We start from the raw sequence: 16113 nt of genomic DNA on the forward strand, positions 1-16113 counted from the left end.
CTCCAAATTATCTGATCTGTATGAATGGTTACATTAGTGTAGAATATATATCCAATGCCAATGAATTTTTTTAGCTCTGCATTGTTCTTGTAAGTACATGCTGTCCTTTATCAGTGTACTTATATTGACAGGTAGTTGTTCATGTACCATCACTCTGCAACTTATTTTCCTTTGCCCTCCATTTTCTACACATAAGATCTATATTTACTCTTACCATTAGGTTGGATAACACCGATGTTACTAAAGAAGTTTAGCTCTGCATTGCTCTTGGCTGTACCTTTTGCCTGTATCGCTGTACTTACATTTATAGCTACTTGGTTATGTAGCATCACTCTTCATCTTATCTTAAATATTCTCCATTTTTTCTTATATTGTCACATCTATATTTACTCTTAACAAAATGTAGAATAAAGGCAATGCTTATGAAGAAGATTCCGTGGTAAACTTCTTGAATTGCCCCCCCATCAGCATGGACAAGGGCTTTATAGAGCCCGCCTTCACCAATAATGTAAGTTTGTCCTTCTCAAGCCTTCAAACTTTGTTGTGTATATTTGGTTAGACATGACTGCAACAGTTGTTTATTTTTGGTGTTTGCATCAAATTGCATGTTTAAAGTTTATTATGTACTACAGTTCATAAACAAAAGTTTGTCCTTCTCAATTTAAATTTTCAGTTATACAACCAAGTTCCTTCTTCATACCATGTAAATTAAACTATACAGAGCAAGTGATCTTATTTTGCCAATCTGAAATGGGACAAATTGACAGCACACTAACCATTGATACTTATGAGTTCTTGATCTGTAATCCAGTGGTGTCGTGAAGCTGCCAACTCCTTCACAATGTCATTTCCTGCCATGTCTTGACCTGAACAATACCATATTGTGTTAATGCTATTTTAAACTGTCTCACCTTATTCGTCAGTAAGAAATGTGATGAATTGTCAGCACTGATACTTATATGTGCAAAACCTATCATCTATCTACTTGTTTATCTTTCAGAGTGAGGAGGATATAAGTGTCAAACAAGTGCAGTCTCACCAGCTTGCTCAGCTGCTTGCGCTGCAGCTCCCGAGCAGGGCTAACCTTTCTTGAACTCTATTGAAGTGCTGTCGGTTTTGTATATTATTTTGTCGACGTGTTTAGTTGCACCGGTGGCAATCTTTAATGCCTACTGTATGTAATCTGCTGTCTGCTTGTGCTTTATTATCATAGTGGCGAACTTTGATGCCTAGTGGATGTAATATGCCGTAATTTCTTTATTGTATAGTCTAGGTTTTTTTCGTATTCATGATGATGCAGTTATTTTATTGTATATATCCTGCCTTCGCAGTAAACCGGCCAAACGGCCGTCTTGCAAATCACCAGTATGATCTGCATCATGGGCCCCATCATTTTGGTCCATTAACAGGCCTTAATGTAAACTGGCCCACTAGTAGATTCGGGCCTTTAATAGGCCGAGTAAACCACCGGCCCTATTTTTCCAAGAAAACTCAATGGGCCTTTAGGAGGCTGAAAAGTAGGTTGGGCTTGAAACATGCCGAACAGCTCACGGGCCAGCAGCAGGCCGAAATAGAACCCGACCCATGAATGTGCCAATCAAATCATGAGCTTATAACATGCCAAAATTGTCTCAGTCCTTGTTTGGCCTAATCAGATTATCAACTGCGAGCAGGCCGGATGCAAACCGGGCCATAGTTAGGCCCAACTATATGGCGGGCTTTTAACATGCCGAAATTAATATAGGACCAAAATGTTAAACGGGCCCTTAACAGGCCGAAACTAATATCAAGCCGAATTACTAAATGGGCCTTTAGCAAGTGGGCCCAAAAGCATAGCGTCCAGTTGACGGGCCGAATCTGATATGGGCCATAATTTAGCCCAAAGCCTCTTAAAGGGGGACCTGATTTGGGCCGTAATTTGGCCCAGAACATGGTAGGCTTTTAACGGGCAGGATCTCATATGGGCCATTATTAGGCCCGGAACATGGCAACCAGTTAATGGGCCGGCCTACTGGGGTACTCAAAATCTTATGGGCCTACAGCTGGGCCGGCCCATTACTGTCAGCGAAATCTCGTGGGCCTTTAGCTGGGCCGGCCCATTATGGTCCACAAAAATCTTGTGGGCCTTCACTTGGGCCGGCCCATTATGGCCCGCAAAAATCTTCTGGGCCTTTAACTAGGCCGGCCCATTATGGCCCACAAAATCTTGTGGGCCTTTAGCTGGGCTAGCCCATTATGGTCCACAAAATCTTGTGGGCCTTTAGTTGGGCCGGCCCATTTAAACTTTATGGGCCACTTTTGGGTCGGTCCACGTGTTAACATATCATAGGCGCATCTCGCCCATTGGATGAGTGACACCTGTGCCAACCCGGAGCTGACACGTGTTTCCTTCGGCCAATGATGATTTTACACGTGGAAAATCTCCATTGGTCTGGGCTGTTAACGGGTTATTGGATCCAAAACCGGACCCAATAGCTTAACAGGGTTCCGTTATGGTGGATGCCACGTGTCGGTCACCCTTGACGAAAGCACTTCTGTGATGCGCGATTTATCGTCATGGAAGTGGACACTTCCGTGATGATAATTTTGGTAATGTCATGGAACACTTCTACTACAACACATGTATGACTATCTTGATTCAGTCATAAAATTTTCATGGATGTACATGCATGACAGAAAACGTGACCTACTATAACAAACACGTATCACGGAAGTGTTTTTTTTGTAGTGTCGGCCGCGGGTGACCTGCCGTGCATCAAGCAGCAGCCAGGGGAAACCCTACAGAAATACATCCAGCGCTTCAACAACATTCGCCTCAAGATCCCCAAGGTGACGGACGAGGCCATCATCTCTGACGGCGTCCGCGACGTCAAGATGAAGGAGGAGCTCGCCATCCATGAAGACCTATGCACGGCTCTGGAGATGTTCAACATGGCAACCAAGTGCGCAAGAGCGGAGGAGGGTCGTCTCTCCCTCCTCGAACTCCCTGCTATCAACCCAGAAGACAAGAAGGCCAAGGCAAAGGATGTGAAGCGTAAAGGAGCGGCCGTGCTTGTGGCCGAGCCAAAGATGAAGCCCGGTCATGACAACCCGGAGTCTTCGAAGGGTAGCCGTCCATTCTGCGCCTTCCACAACATGCACAACCACAACAACAATGACTATCAAGAGCTCAGGGCCATCAGCGATGGGCATTTCGATCGACGCCTCGAGCGCAATGACCAAGGCTATAGTCGAGAAGGAGGACGAAGCGGAGGACACTGGGACGACCGAGGCCCTCGCCAGGAGTGGCGTGACTAGCCTCGTGAGGAACGCTGGCAGGACCAGCCTCGCGAGGGCACCTGGAGGGACCAGCCTCGTGAGGACCGACCTCAGGGCAAGGCTGGCCTTCCTCCACTGCCGCCACCACCAAGGAGGAACGACGACCATCATCAAGACGAGGGGCCCGGGGGCTTCCAAGAGCCAGGCGCCATCACCTGCATCTTGGGTGGCGCCCAGGCCCTAGCCTCCCAGCGCATCTTCAAGCAGTTCGCCCACGAGGTGAACGCGGCTCTCCCTAGGCTCGAGGCCACGCGCCTGCTAAGGTAGTCCAAGTGTGCCATTACCTTCAGCTCGTCAGACCAGCTCAAGTGCGAAGTGATGAGGACATGACTACCTTGGATATGACAAAAAATATTGCATACATGCATATTTGTCAGGTGATTTCTAGTGCAAACTATTCAATAATCTATTTATGTTATTCAGAACAAAAATACTTCACACACTTTTGTGTTTTGTCTAATTGTAGGTGTATGGGACATTTGTACAATCCACATATGAAGATAAGGGAAAAGGAGAAGTTTAGGTTCTGTTCAAAAAGTCCTCTCACGTCACTTTTGGGCCAAGAGAAGATAGAGTCCAAGTCTCTCACGTTCTGGATTCAGATTCGGACTACACAGACATACCTGACTCAAAACGTCAACAACTTTTTCATACGGACTCCAAATTGGGTGATTCTTTTTCTGTTGGAAAGTAGATTTCGTGCTCTTTCCAACCCAATTAGAATCACCTTTAAATTCGTCCGGAGCATTGAAATATCGACGAAACAATCTGACGCTGCAGCAGAATCCGAGTCAAACAACAAGTCCAAAGGTGTTGCACCACCTCCACTTGTACCCATGAGCCTTGTACGACCTAGGGTTAGTTTTAGGCTGCCTTGGGACGTTCTTCCACCTCCTTGGCCGCCACCCCTTGCTCCTATATAAGTAGATCCATCTAGTAGCTTTTTCCTTGGATTTTGTTTAGATTAAAAGTTCGGCATAGGTGCAACTTCGCGTACTTCGTTTGTGTTCAATGAGCAGACCAAGGCGTCACAGAACCCCACCTTGATCAATAAAGCTTTCATCTTATATTCACAATATTCAGATTGCAATCTCAGTTTCTTCTTTGTTTGCTTGCAGGAAACAGATCCTCGTGGTCAGGTTGATCGTGCTCCGGCGTGGTCGATAACCCCTCGGAAGTTGGTTTAGCGATTGCTAAGGCACGACGTCTCGCACGTTCGTAGTCGGATCGTCAAGGTCGACTCCCACAGAACACGATAGCCACCATCTCAGCGAAATATCGGGACACCTTCGCCTCTATCAAGTGATATCAGTTTTCAGGTTGCTCGGTGAGAATTTCCAGTTTTTCCTAGATTAGATTTATTTTCTTACCTATTGTCCAAGAAAAAGCCATAAATAGTTAGATCTATTCATCCTTTGTCCAAGCCAGTCTGAGCCTTTGCAATTTTCTTTTCATTTCTTGCATAGTTGAATTATCGGTTGCATCGTCGTGTCGAGTTGCTGGTCTTAGTGTCTAGTTCGTTTAGAGTTTCGAGTTTCTGTTCACATTAGTCACGCCGCTGCTACATTGTTATCCCTGCCGTTGTCCACCACCCATCCATCAATTTCCTCCACGTGCTACCCACCGTTCATTGTCATAATCATAGTTGAGATCATTCCCATCTTCCCTTGATCCAATCTACATCTTATCTAGTTTGTTTTGGAAAGAGGGAGAGAGAGAGAGAAAAAAGACAGAGAAAAAAAGAAAGAAAAAGAAAAAAGGTGTGATAAAAAAAAGAGGAGAAAGAAAACAAAATTCGGATCTATCTAGACTCAATCTCGTAGTTGAATTCAGATTGGAATCTGTTTTGTGCATTGTTCAGTAAAATAGGCATAACTTCCTGATATGAAGTCCGTTTTGGCTCCGCGAGTACTCAAATGAAAGCTAGCGACGAGCCGCATCTAAATAGTTGCAGAAGCTAGTTCAATATTTGGCACCTCAAAATCTTCTTCTAAATAGGTCTTTTTGCCCTCTGAAGTTCACGAACATAGCTTATTCCAGTTTTCAGGCCAGTTTTAGAATTGTTTTGACTCCTCATATCAACTCAGAATTGAGTGATTCCTTTTGCGTTTGAAAGCTTGATTCAATACCATTCTTTAAAATTATCAAAAAATTGGCACAAACTTTTCCAGAGGAAAGTTGGAGAGAAAGTTGTTGATATATCCTGCTTGGCTGTTGTTTCACATCATTATCTTTACGGCTATTGTGATCTTCACTTATATTTTGCTGTCCAGAGCTACTTCATATCCTTTATTGATACTAGTTGTGCTATGGCGTGACCTCATTAGTGTTCTAGGCTCGCTTCTCTAGTCTGGTCAAGCCTAGGACCAACACAGTACCGTCGTTGAGCGTTTATTCAACATTGCATCTCTGAATTGATTATTGCTAATCTTTTGCTACCAAATATAGCCAACCCAGCTCCACATATTTTTACACTGTGTATATGTATGTTCCCCTGGCAATCGCTTTACACAATCTTCGGAGTTATTTGACACCGCTGGTTGCCTGTCACCACCTGTCGCATGGTAAGAACTTCTAAGATATTGATATTTTCTTTATTGTGAGCACTTTACAACCACATCCTAGTAGTTCATAGGACATTATTCTCGAATTTTGTTTCTTGTTTCTACTAATCATGACAGGTTTCAGAGATAGAAGTTCTTCGACGACAAACACATCTTCACCATCACGAGAGTTGGGACAACACACACATGCACATGGTCAGGTTATCTCTTTACCGTCATTTGAGGGTAGATTTAATCCTGCTATTTATCTAGCTTGGGAGCTTGAAGTAGAGCAAGTTTTTACTCACCATGATTTTTCTGAACTTAAGAGAGTATGAGCTACCACTAGAGCATTTACTGGTTTAGATTCTATTTGGTGGAGTGTACATTGTAAGAAAAACATTGATAACCAACCAACAACTTGGAAAGTTTTGAAAGCTGTAATGAGACAACAATTTTTTCCTCCTTACTATCGTCGTGAATTGCTTCGCAAATTGAAAAAATTAAAACAAGGCAGTAACACTGTTCATGCTTACTACCAAGAGTTCAAATCTTATATGCATCATTGTGACATGGAAGAATCTGAGGATGATACAATGAATATATTTTTTGGTGGTTTGAACCATGATATCCGTGCAAGATTTTAGTATATTCCTCGTTGCATTACTGGTATGTATGTTCGTGCTTGTACCTTTGAGAGACAGATACAGGAGGATGCATTGGGTGACAACAACAACTACTATTCCAGTTCATGCTCACCACCGCCGGTTGGTTCCTCCACCGTTGCACCTACTAGAGCAGCTCCACCTTGGATTGTGAGCGCGACATCATCTCAAGAGTATGGTACATTGTCAATGTCCGTACCTACATTAGCTACGTCTTTGCGACAAGGTAACAATAAAGGTATTGATGATATAACTTCACATGAGAATGATGCATGCCTAGTTAACTTGAATGCATCATGTGTTGAGTTACCTGTTGATTTGAGCACACCACCTATTTTAGAGAATCTTGTTACTGTCATGAATATGTCATGTGATCAAATAACTGAAATACCAACAATTTTGAGTGCACCCATTGAATTAACTGTTGATGCAAAAGAACCAATGTTTAATCATTTTGATATGACCTCTAATCTTGGTGATGATTCTATGCCCAATGACTTATTGCATGTTTGCTTATTTAAGCATGTTGTAGCATGTAAATTTGATGCAAGTAAGGTTTATTCACCAATGTTGGGATGGTTTAATGATGAACATTGCCAATCCTTTGATATGAATAAGAGCTTCACTTATATGTGCAAACTGAGTTGTAATATTTTCATGCCTTCTACTTCTTGTGATAATATTTCGGCTTTAGATTTTATGAACTATGAAAATTACTCATGTATACATGTGTCATTTGTGCAAAAACCAAGGGAAGTAAAAATGGATGACATATACATATACAACATGTACACCTTGTCTCTTTTATTAGCCACATTTCAGATTAAGCAACGCCGAGGACGGCTTTGTTTTCAAGAAGGGGAGGATGATGAGGACATGACTACCTTGGATACGACCAAAAATATTGCATACATGCATATTTGTCAGGTGATCTCTAGTGCAAACTATTCAATAATCTATTTATGTTATTCAGAACAAAAATACTTCACACACTTTTGTGTTTTGTCTAATTGTAGGTGTATGAGACATTTGTACAATCCACATATGAAGATAAGTTAAAAGGATAAGTTTAGGTTCTGTTCAAAAAGTCCTCTCATGTCACTTCTGGGCCAAGAGAAGATAGAGTCCAAGTCTCTCACGTTCTGGATTCAGATTCGGACTACACAGACATACCTGACTCAAAACGTCAACAACTTTTTCATACGGACTCCCAATTAGAATCACCTTTAAATTCGTCCGGAGCATTGAGATATCAACGAAACAATCTGACGTTGCAGCAGAATCTGAGTCAAAAAACAAGTCCAAAGGTGTTGCAGCACCTCCACTTGGACCCATGAGCCTTGAACGACCTAGGGTTAGTTTTAGGCTGCCTTGCGACATTCTTCCACCTCCTTGGCCGCCACCCCTTGTTCCTATATAAGTAGATCCATCTAGTAGATTTTTCCTCGGGTTTTGTTTAGATTAAAAGTTCGGCATAGCTGCAACTTCGCGTACTTCGTTTGTGTTCAACGACCAGACCAAGGCGTCACAGAACCCCACCTTGATCAATAAAGCTTTCATCTTATATTCGCAATATCCAGATTGCAATCTCAGTTTCTTTCTTGTTCTTCATTTGCTCGTAGGAAACAGATTCACTTGGTCAGGTTCATCGTGCTCCGGCGTGGTCGATAACCCCTCGGAAGTTGGTTTACCGATTGTTAAGGCGTGACGTCTCGCACGTTCGAAGCTGAATCGTCAAGGTCGACTCCCACAGAAAATGATAGCCACCATCTCATCGAAACATCGGGACACCTTTGCCTCTATCACGCAGCAACTGTTGGCGCCTGATGTCTACTACACAACCTTATTCTTGTAGACGTCGTTGGGCCTCCATGTGCAGAGGTTTGTAGGATAGTAGCAAATTTCCCTCAAGTGGATGACCTAAGGTTTATCAATCCGTAGGAGGCATAGGATGAAGATGGTCTCTCTCAAGCAACCCTGCAACCAAATAACAAAGAGTCTCTTGTGTCCCCAACACACCCAATACAACATGTGCCTCCTCCATTAATCCTCCTCCATGCGCCTCCTGCAACAACAAAAGACGAACGGAGCTAGTTGGAATGCATAGCTTGTTAGCACGAAACACAAATCCATCGTTAAGAACAAACTTGTTCCAAGTTCTCCCTTCCTTACAATTCTGCAATACATCTTTAAATTTAGCATCATGCACATATTGATCTTTGATGGTCTCCAAACCAAATATTTTAAAGTCAAGTTGTGAAAGCATAGTATAACGACGAGATAATGCATCAGCAATAAAATTTTCTTTACCCTTCTTGTGTTTAATGACATAAGGGAAAGTCTCAATGAATTCAACCCATTTAGCATGTCTACGGTTCAGTTTTGCTTGACTTTTAATGTGTTTCAATGATTCATGATCAGAATGTATAACAAATTCCTTGGGCCATAAATAATGTTGCCATGTTTCTAAGGTCCGAACAAGAGCATATAATTCTTTATCATAAGTAGAATAGTTCAGACTAGGCCCACTCAATTTTTTAGAGAAGTATTGATGCGGAGCATCCTATGGACATCACCATGTCAAGAGTCCGTTTGGCAAGTAACACGTGCGACATCTACTTCACATACATAAAGGTGAATCATCTCCTTTACACGTGCTCACTTGACCCCTTCGAGGATGGTATACTACTTGACACTTCTCCTGTGTGCATGCAGAGGTATTGTCGGAGCTTCACGGATGTTGAGGAGGAGTGCAAGCGCCAAGGAACAACTACACCATCCGCGAGGGAAGCATGGAAGCGATGACGGAAGAAGACGGAGAAAAGCTCCCAGGCCCCGGACATCCGGCCTCGCCAGCCCGGACATCCGGCCGTTCCAGAGCCCCCGGACATCCGGTTCCCAGCCCAGAAATCCGGGCCCTCCGAACTTGAGAGCAACAAGTGCCACCACTCGGGCCCGGACATCCGGCGACCAGCCCGGACATCCGGTGTGTCCCGAGCCCCTGGACATCCGGCCTCCGGCCCGGAAATCCGGACCCCGCTATTCCAGAGAGCAACAAGGTTGGCCCTGCCAGCCCGGACATCCGGCCCCAGCGCCCGGACATTCGGCGTCTCGGGAAGGCCCGGACATCCGGCCTGACGCCCGAACATCCGCCCCCCCTGCCTGCGTGCAGCGCATCTAGGTCGTGGCCCATGTACCCCTTCGCCCCTTAGACTATATATACTCCCCCTCCACCTATGTTCTAGGGTTAGTGTTGTGATAGCTCATTTGAGAGACAGAGCTTCGCTCATCCATATCGGATCTACTCCACGAGAGACACCGCGGCCCCTCTACGGAGAAGATCCATCTTGGATTCAAGACCCATCACGGGAAGATCCCCTTGTGGATTCAAGACCTCCTCACGGAGAAGAACCGGTTACCTCTTGTATCGTCCGTTGTTAACTTGGATCTTGTATCTTCGTTTGTGTTCATGGATCTAGCGCATGTGTGATCATTCTTGTTGGTTTTAGTGTTCTCTCGTGTTTCCCCTCGTGATTCCACTCGTTTTCCCCCTTGTGTCCTTCGTGTTCATCGCGGGATCCGCTCCTTTCGTGAAAGTTCGGGCCACTAGGGTTCTACCCTACATCATCTTGGATCAGAGCAAGGTTGATCACGAATTTGGAGCCCCTACCCCTCTTTTTCTAGCATTGTTTTTCTTGATTTCGTCCTAAATTCGAAAATCCCCACCAAAAATAGCCCCAATTTTTTTTGTGATTTGTTGGTTTGAGGAAGTTTTGTTGATTTTGATCCATGGATTTGCTTGGTTTCGAGTGGATCTAGCATATCCCCAAGTTTCACCACTTTCCATCCACAAAATCCATCAAATTTTGCCGTTGAAATCATCAATTTCCGCCCCCATTTTGAAAATTTCCGCCCCAAACGAGATCTGGAATCGTCAGACCGGACATCCGGCTCCTGGAGCATAAAATCTGCATAGTTCTGGACATCAGGTCCCGGATTTCTGGCCCCGAGCCCAGATGTCCGGCCCCTGACATCTCAGCCATCCCCGTTTCACCGTTTTGTCCATAACTAATTCATCCGGAGTCCGATTTTCGTGTTCTTTAGATCATTGAAAAGCTCTTGACATCCCCCTTCCAACAAAAATACTACCAACACCATTTGACTCCATCAAATTTTTGGAACTTTGGCATTTTTGCCTAGGGCTTCCACCACAACCTCTGCATAACCACCACCGACGTCCGCAACCTAACCAATTTTGTTCCCCTTAGCATTAGTGGTTGTTTGAGTTGTGATTTGAGTCTCCTAATGTGTCTAGGATACTTAGGGATGGTTGCTTCTTCATCAACCACCACCACCACCATAACTTCCGCATATGCTTGACCACCATACACTTCCACCATCCCAACTTAACCCAATTTTGTTAGTGTTGTGAGTTGTGTCTCCTAAGGGACCGTGCTTCCAACTCCGACACCGTGTATAGTCAACCTTACCCTCCATTTCCGCATTGCCTACTCACAAAACCCATCATTGCATTTCCGCAATCCTATTAAGCTTCCGCAACCACCATGGCTTTCCCGCTACCATCATCTGACATTTGACATTTGAGATTTTGAGTTCGCGGTTTTTCCGTTTCCTAAGGTGTTTCGGCTACTTAGGGACGAGTCTCCATCATCTTGGTATCTCCATCAAGATCATCGCCACTCATCATCGCCAAGGATGGTAACCTCCATATCATCTTGGTATCGTGGTATCCCTCCATTGTATATTCCCTTGCAATTGCATTGATAACCCCTAGCCCATTTTGCGTCACTTGCCTGTCGAGACTAGCCATTTGAGTATTGCCGGCAACGTTACTTGTGCACATTAGTGATCTACACCATACATTGCATACATACCATATCATATCGGTATCATATCATCCCTTGTGCCTCAAGTTTGTTCCCGCATATACACAATCGCTATCTTGGTTTGTGTATTTCGCAAAGTGGCCATACAAAAAAAAGAAGAATAAAGATTTTAAGCAAAAGAGAAAGAGCAAAGAAGCTTGTAAGCAAGTGCCATAGCATCATATCCCATTGCATATAAGATTGTCATATCCGATCATCTTGGATAATACCACCAGAACATCATACATATATAGCATACTTGGGATAGAAAGTTATCCATTTAGCATCCTATAGGTTGTGCACAAGTGTCGTATCCGCCTATTGAGCAATCGTGCTAGCGTCTCTCTAGAGTTGTGTAACAAGAGCATTTTCCATGGATTCCACATTCTGAGCTCATTCCTTGGTTGCATGACCCCATTTATCTATCCGTGTGTGTGTTTCCGTGTGCCACATATTGCTATTGGTCTACTTGTTTCACTTGCGAAGTTGTGAATCTCTTTCAACATTATTGACTCTTGCTAACATTTTGCATTAAATTTTTGTGCCACTATCCTCACTGAGCTCCACCATAAAGCCTTACTTGTGTAGGTGTGAGAAACCGACAAGAATTGGTACCAATTGTGCTATTTCCTTGTCCACATTGGAGTGATCATTGACCCACTTTCAACTTCGGTCAAGGTACATTTGGTATTCGTTCTTCTCTTTCTACCACTCAAAATTTTCTCTTGGAGTGATGGATAGGCAAGGCATTTCATCTTCGGTCTACAACAACAACGACGAGTTCGATGCCACGAACAACTCCAACGACGCCAAGATGCAAGCTCAAATGGAGAAGATCAAAGCCCTCATGAAGTCCTACAAGCGGTCTTCCTCATCTTCGAGAAAGACGCTCAAGAGCACATGCCTCCGAGCTACCATCTCCGGCAAGGTCACATCGGCATCGACACCATCACCACCATGAACGTGAAGGTCAAGAGCTCAACACCAACAACCGCTCAATGACTTCACCATCGCCCTTGGCATCTTCGCCAAGCGACTTCAAGGCATCTTCGCCTATGGACATACGACATCTTCGCCCACAAGCACCTCAAGAGAAGCCCCCCGAGCTCAAGTCCGCGACTTCGACGAGCTACTACGACCTCGACACCGACCATGAGATTCCTTTCTATGGGACTCTAGAACCCGAGGAGTATCTCGAGTGGGAGCGTTTGATGGACGACTACCTCAAGCTACATCAAGTTCCTCCGGAAGATCAAGTGAAGTGCGCCACAAGGAACTTCCACGACTACGTGTCCACATGGTGGCTTCACGCACCTTCAGAGACCTACGACATGAGTTGGCCCAAGATGAAGAGAGCTTTGCGGCGAGAGTTCGTGCCCCCAACCTACACGGAACAACTTAAATGCCAATTGGTGAACACTGTCCAAGGATCCAAGTCCATCGACGAGTACTTCAAGGAGATGAAGATTGCCTTCCGACGAGCCGGTGTGGACGACCCCATTTTGATGAAGTTCCACTTCATGATGGGATTGCACAACGACATCTCCAAGATGATCTTCCTCGAGAACTACAAGTCCCTCGACAACAACTACATTGGTGCTCTCAAGGCGGAACAAGAACTCATGAAGGCCAAAGCTTCTCGACCCCAAGCACACTTCTTGAAGACCAAGCTCCATGAGAACGAGCATGAGTCTAGTACCACCAAGATGTCCAAGCCCAACGAGCTCCAAGACGATGCTCCCAAGTTCGACTTCGCTGCCATTCCTCTTTGTGGCATTGATGATGCCGAGTCCTCCATGACTCTTTTTCAAGACGGTGCGGCGACGAGTATGACTACGGAGACCTTCATGGACCAAGCTTTGGAGGCGAGCGACAAGGTGGCGAGCAAGGATGATGCTTCCATCTTAGGAGGCGAGAGTGATGATGTGCCATCTTCGGCCTTCATCCACGGCGACGACGACAAGATGGTTGAGCATGGGATTTTCCCTTCGACCACGGTGACGTATGATGACTTGAGTGACTTGTGCCACCATATTGAGAGTGAGAGTGACTTCACCACTAGCCACATATATGTGTTGCCACAATTCCCATGAGAGGAGAGCCACAACCCCCACCACTTGAGTGAGATGAGTGACTCCACCATATGTGAGTTTGAGTGCACCTATTTTGAGGGAGTGAGTGAACCGCCACATAGAGAGAGTGAGATAGTTGATAGGTCATGTGAGGCCACTTTCAACACTAACGACTTGACCTCTACCTCTATTGTGTCTTCTCATTTGGTGCTAGGTCCCTTATATGATGACGCACCGATTCTCGACGACTTCGTCCTACCTTTGGACAAGACGATGGCCATGGTGGAATATGATGCACCCCCACATGGTTCCATCACAATGATGATCTTGACCACCATTCGGTCTTACCCACCTCACCTACACCACATGAGTGGAATGACAAAGGTAACATAGGTGAAGGTGATGCTCTAGTCCCACTAGTGGACATTCTTGACATTGATTGCTCGCATGATGTTGATCAACCTATTTCCATGCTTCATGCTAGTGTGACTTCCCCATGCGATGATTTACCCATTTATTATGAGTATGATGATTGCCATGTGGAGTATATTAGTTGTGATGCCATGTTACATAGGATTTCTTGTGCTAATTCTCTCGGTCACATCATGTTTGCCAATCCGCTTGACTTGTCATATGCTATGCATGAGATCGACCACATGTCATATTTGCAATCTCTTCATAGTGACTACGCATATGCCATTAAGATTAACCCAATTTGCACTTATGGCATAGATGACAAGCCCATGGTTATTGACATTTGTTTTTCTTCTGATGATATTGATATGCTCCCTTTGCATCCTTTATCTCATACACCATGCCATGACCACCTAGCTTCGGATATGCATTGTTTTGGATGTTGTCCATTTTCTCCATGTGATGTTTACAATATTTCTCAAGAGGAGACCCCCATAGTTTCCTCATACATTTTAGGAGATTTTGATCCATCCCATCCATTGCATGATCCTTATACTTGTATGCTCAATTTGCATCCCCATCGTGTCATACACAATAGCTATTCTTTCATGATGGATGACATGTTCTTATACCATGCTTCAAATTTCTTTGAGCGATACTTATCTTGTGCTAACTCTCATGTGCACATACACATCATGATGGATGATGTGTACATTTACCACACACATAATTTCTTTCGTTTATGTCTCTTTTGTGTAGGTACCCATGAATTCTTGTCAACCTCGCAATCCCACGAGTTGACAAAACGAGCTCTAGAGAGCAACGATGACTTGGGATCCCATGGGGTGTCTTTCCCACCGCTCTCTTCACGCAAAGTCTTCGCGCATTTCTTCTACATGACCCTCACTTGGCTATGGGTTATTGTCCATTATATATCGTTTGCCCATCTTGCCATGTTCACTTTGCATGATATGTTCATTAATATGCCTTTGCCATGCATTCGTGACCCATGCTTTGCATTACACATGATGATTGATTCTCATACTAGTATGTGTATTTGCAAGCTTGGTGGAGATATTGCTTGTTATTGCCATGTTTTCTTTGTGCCCCATGTCTATGATTATACTATGATCCTGCTTTGTGTTCGCGCTTGCGACATGTCATGTGCATTTCCTATGCCTATTATTTAGTCACATGACATCATTGCCATGATTTCCTCTAGTGTGTTGCATCTTCGCTCCACTAGTTTGCACGACATGATTGTTATTGCTTCTTGTCATATATCTCCATATGTTGCCTCTCTCATGCTAGATGATTTGCCATGTATTGAGTGTAACGATGCATTTCTCCTTGCTCATGAGATTGCCCCCATAGCATTCTCAAATCTATTTGGAGATTTTGACATATTCCTTGTGAAGCATGCTTGTCTTACCTCTTTGCACCATATACCTAGTGCCATGAATATTGCCATTGTTGCATCATATCATTCACGCACTTGTGCTTCCAATGTTTATGTGCAAGAGAAGAGAACCATCATGATGGATGATGTGTTTATCTACCATGCGCACATGTTCTTTCTTTTGTTGTGTGCATGTGTAGGATACTTGGACTTCGTGTCAGCTTCCACGTCACGTGAGTTGACAATCCGAGCTCTTGAGAGTGAACCACCTTCTACCACGACGATTCTACATCGCACTTGATTGTACTTCGGCATTGTGAAGGACGCACAAGAACATGATTTCAAGGTGATATCCTTCTCTTTTGAGAACCCCCAAACCATGAGCATGCATATTGTGGATCATACTACTTGTGTTGCTTGCACCATGCGACTTATTTGTCATCTTGGACCCCTTGCTTGCGCACATGTTAGAGATCTTGCTTCCACTTGTCATTTTCACAATTCCATGCATCATGATATATATGCCTTGTGTGTTGCATCCAATTCTTGGCTTACTTGCTCCTCTCATATGTTTGGGTGCAACAATGTCATCACTTCACATATGCCATGTCCCATTGACTGCTACATGCTTGCCTTGATTGCCTCACACATGATGAACAATTTCTCTTTCCATTGTGTTGAGTGCCACACGATATTCACTACACCCAATGCACATTATGCTTGGATTGTCTTGCACTTGACCCATGTGTTTAAACACTTCATTTTATTTGGTGTTGTGAATGATTCCTATGCCTACCATAGACCTTTCATTGAGCA

This window comes from Triticum aestivum, chromosome 1A, assembly GCF_018294505.1.
Source record: "Triticum aestivum cultivar Chinese Spring chromosome 1A, IWGSC CS RefSeq v2.1, whole genome shotgun sequence".
Taxonomy (NCBI): domain Eukaryota; kingdom Viridiplantae; phylum Streptophyta; class Magnoliopsida; order Poales; family Poaceae; genus Triticum; species Triticum aestivum.